This window comes from Dreissena polymorpha, chromosome 6 (assembly GCF_020536995.1).
Source record: "Dreissena polymorpha isolate Duluth1 chromosome 6, UMN_Dpol_1.0, whole genome shotgun sequence".
Classification (NCBI taxonomy): Eukaryota; Metazoa; Mollusca; class Bivalvia; order Myida; family Dreissenidae; genus Dreissena; species Dreissena polymorpha.
In genome coordinates, this window is record NC_068360.1 from 5,555,080 (window position 1) to 5,560,162 (window position 5,083).

Here is a 5,083-nt window from a genome sequence, read left to right on the forward strand (position 1 = left end):
AGACAATTACCTGGTCTTGCGCTTCTCATGGGCAATACGTATCAGCTGGTCAAGCCTCACATAAGACACGACCTCAATCAACATCATGATTTTATTAATTACTTGGTCTTGCACTTCTCACGGGTAATACATATCTGCTGTTCAAGCCAAATATAAGACACGGCTACCACCAACATCATTATCAGACAAGTACTTTGTCTTGCACATTTCTAATGATAGTAAGTATCAGTTGGTCAAGCACAATTAAATACAAAACCACCATCATCCTTAATTCAGGCAATAACTTGGTCTTGCACTTCTGATCCGCAATAAGAATCAGCAGGTCAAGCCAAATATAAGTCACAACCACAACCAACATAACTTTATTTCAGACAATTACTTGGTCTTGAACTTCTCGGGGGCAATTTGTATCAGCTAGTCAAGCCAAATATAAGACAGAACCACCAAAATCAATATGTCAGACAAATAATTGGTCTTGCATTTCTCACTGGCAATTCCTATCAGCTGGTCAAGCCAAAGATATGACACATTACCAATGCCAACATCATTTTTTCAGCCAATTACTTGGTATTGCACTTCTCACTGGCAATAAGTATAAGATGGTTATGGCAAATTTATAAGACACAACCACCACTAATTTTATTTTTTTAGACAAATGATTGTTCTTGCACTTCTCACGTGCAATAAGTATGAGCATTTTAAGCCAAATATAAGACACAACCACCACCAATATCATTATTTCAGACAATTACTTGGTTTTGCACTTCTCGAGGGCAATTATTATCAGCTGGTAATGCAAGTCGGTAAGTTGGTTTTGCAAATCTAAAAGGCAAATATTTTTGCAAGCCATGAAAAATATAATACACCGCTACCAAGTTACCAACATCATTATTTCAGTCAATATTAAAGTGAGTCTTACATGAATCAAATGTATTTAAATATTATAATAAATGAATTACTAGCTATAGACAATACGTATAAGACATCACCACAATGATAATTTGAAACAATATTTTGGGAATATAAAAAATGGGAAAAAGGCTAGAAAAAGCCATTAGAAATATAAAATATTTCCAACACCAGCACAATTATTTTGGTTAATAACTTGACGAATGATGAAATAACTGTAAATGTATTACACAATAAAACTATATTCACTTTTTGGTTCCCATATCTTAAGTAATTTTGGCAGGATTTTTTAAAAATTAATTTACCAAGATAACAAGTCATTATAATTCAATCTAAACACTTACAGATACTTAATACCTTAAGAATTAACCATATTTCCACATATTAGCGTTCACAGAATGTGTGATATCTAAACGTTTTAAGTATACTTGTGGTAACACCTTAGTATAAACATATTCATAAAAATTTGGGTCCGGTTGTAAGCACATTGATTTTAAACAGTGACCGTTTTAACCTGTGAGGCCGTTTTACCTCGGGACCGTTTTCATTTTTACCAGTAGCAATTTTCACCATTTATGTCCGGAAATAACAACAATCCGAACAGTAGTTTTTTGAATTCTTGATGTAAAGTCATTTTGTATTTTTAATATAAACAAAACTACTAAAAATTCAAATTAAATAAGTGCTACTTGTATCGGACATCGGTCTTAATGTTTTCACGGTCAGCGGGTTTGTAATTCTCACGGGGGTAACGTGAGAAATGCAAGACTTCCAGTTTATCTTAAGAAATTCACGGTCTTGCAATTCTCACGCTACACCGGCCTTAAATGTTACATAGATTCGCTAATGAATATCTCCGAAACTGTTCACGTTTAAATCGAGACCTTTTTATATTACCTGTAAAATGATACGTACATCAGAATAATTTATAAACAAACAATAATATTTAGGCAAAGGCAGATATATACTTTTAAATAGTCTAACTCAGCCTAAAATCTATCAAAGTATTGTTACGTTATACTCGCAAAAAATATTAATGTCAAAAGCATAAGGTTATAGAATATAGATTTTTATCCTGCCTCAGTTGCAAACATTGAAAAAATAAAGCAAGGTCGGATGAACTAGTTGATATCCGGCAGTGTATCACATGACCGTGATCTAACCGTTAGTATGTATTCCTACGCGCCGATTAACATGTTCTAATATTTGACATTTGAATTTTTTTGGGACGCACCATGAATGTTATCCTTATATTATATATCATCCTTTTTTTGTTCTTTAAAATATATTACCGAACCAGCTTTCCGTATTTATCATTTTCATTTACTTGATTACGCAATTTATTACGTATCTAGTGTGACGTCATTTCTCTGACAAAACATACTTTCTAGTTTCTCTCATTATTTTAGGGACACAATTTTGACGTGGTGGTTTTAACAGTATTTCTTGTAAATATTTTCAAGCATGGAACGAATCATAAACGTATTTTGGATTGTTAGTATGTGTTTCATAAGTGTTAACTTCGATAGGAATAAAATAATTCGCTACGACAGTGTAACCGGTTTAACTTTAACTAGTTGGGTGTAACCCCTAATAGATTATAATGAGGGTATATAAGCAAGCGTATCATTCAGCACGATTTGCGGGAAAGTAGTCATCCATATTGGTTGAAGCAGTTGTTCTTCACTTTTATTCTGTTTTCTATAAAGGTATGTTGTATTTTAACTATGTAAATTTATAAGTAATATGCTAGTCTAGATGGCCATTGAATAGTGCTTTTGTCGGTATTGTATTTATCAGTTAAATATGGTTGTTTTCATTGACCTTGGTATTGTTTATGATGGCAGCATAATTCTTTGTATTTAACAGTCATAACAAAGATCACTTTCTTTTCTGTATGCTTGCACATATGAGCTAATATTGCAGTCATAGCACTGGGCATCATCTGCAGTCAAGACTGGGGTCATAAGCTGTCATAGGAGGTCAATCCACAATTGGTATGTCATGTTATTGGATGTATTTTTTATCAAGTTCAGATTTGTATCTTTTATTATTTTGATGATTAGCATTGGGAATGTAATGCTAGTTCGATCTATTGTAAGTTGTCGATCTATTGTAAGTTTTCGTGGTATTGTGCTACAATATAGCGAGACCTTATATTGACGACCACTAGATATGTATGAATAACATAGTATTTATTTATGATAACATACTTAAATGTTATTGTAAGTCTGTATCAATTTATATTATTGTAGAATATTGTTATTGTTATTTCAGGGCTTTGACAACTTTGCGACGCCTTTTTGATTTCTCTGAGACGCTTTAAATAAGCTGTTTATCATAGTTATTTCCAGAGATTGTATTACAATTATGTAATCATTAAAAGTTATAGTGTTGAGGGAAAACTAAATTAAATGGACATGTAATGAACCCAGCTTGTGTGTTGTCTGTATATATTCATTTTTAGCTCATCTATTTTTTGAAAAAAAATTATGAGCTATTGTCATCACCTTGGCGTCGGCGTTGGCGTTGGCGTTGGCGTTGGCGTTGGCGTTGGCGTCGGCGTCCGGTTAAGTTTTGCGTTTAGGTCCACTTTTCTCAGAAAGTATCAATGCTATTGCATTCAAACTTGGTACACTTACTTACTATCATGAGGGGACTAGGCAGGCAAAGTTAGATAACTCTGGCGTGCATTTTGACAGAATTATGTGCCCTTTTTGTACTTAAAAAATTGCAAATTTTGGTTAAGTTTTGCGTTTAGTTCCACTTTTCTCAGTAAGTATCAATGCTATTGCATTCAAACTTGGTACACTTACTTACTATCATGAGGGGACTGGGCAGGCAAAGTTAGATAACTCTGGCATGCATTTTGACAGAATTATGTGCCCTTTTTATACTTAGAAAATTGACAATTTTGGTTAAGTTTTGTGTTTAGGTCCATTTTATTCCTTAAGCATCAAAGCTATTGCTTTCATACTTGCAACACTTACTAACTATCATAAGGGGACTGTGCAGGCAAAGTAATGTAACTCTGACTGGCATTTTGACAGAATTATGTGCCCTTTTTATACTTAGAAAATTGAAAATTTGATTAAGTTTTGTGTTTAGGTCCACTTTATTCCTACAGTATCAAAGCTATTGCTTTCATACTTGCAAGATTTATGAACTATCATAAGGGGACGGTGCAGGCAAAGTTATGTAACTCTGACTGGCATTTGGACGGAATTATGGGCCCTTTATACTTAGAAAATTGAAAATTTGGTTAAGATTTATGTTTTGGTCACTTTACCCCTAAAGTATCATAGATATTGCTTTCATACTTGGAACACTCACAAACTATCATAAGGGTACAGTAAAAGGACAAGTTGCATAACTCTGGTTGTCATTGTTACGGAATTATGGCCCTTTTTTGACTTAGTAACTTTTAATATATGGTTAAATTTTGTGTTTCGATCCACTCGAAGTATCAAGGCTATTGCTTTCAAACTTCAAATACTTACATGCTATCATGAGGTTACTGTACCTGGCAACTTGAATTTTACTTTGACCTTTGAATGACCTTGACTCTCAAGGTCAAATTATTAAATTTTGCTAAAATTGCCATAACTTCTTTATTTATGATTAGATTTGATTGATACTTTGATGAAACTACTCTTACCTGACATACCACAATAGACTTCACCCAAACCATCCCCCGTGCCCTCCCCCCCCCTCCCCCCCCTCCCCCCCCCCCCTAATTTTTTTTTTTTTTTTTTTTTTATAAGATCATCTCACAAATGACCACCACACCCTCACACTATACCCCCACCCCACCCCCCCCCACCCCCCCCCCCCAAATTTTTTTTTTGATTTTTTTTTTTTTTTTTTTTTTTTTTTTTTAAGATCATCTCACAAATTATCACCACACCCTCACACTATACCCCCCCCCCCCCCGATTTTTTTTTTTTTTTTTTTTTTTTTTCGCTTTTTTGGAAGATAATGTAATAAATGTCCACAACCCCACACTATACACCCCTCTTCACTCCACTCCTCCCTCCTTTGTGATTGAAAATGAGAGTCCCTTCACCTTTAAAAAGAAAATAGATGAGCGGTCTGCACCCGCAAGGCGGTGCTCTTGTTATAATATAAGGAACACAATTGCAAGCCACAACAGGACTACGTAAATCGGGTTTTG

At 34.3% G+C, this 5,083-nt stretch overlaps 1 long non-coding RNA gene across 1 annotated transcript; it reads left to right on the top strand.

Annotated features, from left to right (window-relative positions):
- The first annotated feature begins 2,482 nt into the window (after positions 1-2,482).
- Positions 2,483-4,505, top strand: LOC127836187 (uncharacterized). Its single transcript, XR_008028643.1, has 3 exons — positions 2,483-2,618; positions 2,836-2,906; positions 3,187-4,505. It is a non-coding gene; the product is annotated as an uncharacterized LOC127836187 (long non-coding RNA).
- Positions 4,506-5,083: the final 578 nt, after the last annotated feature.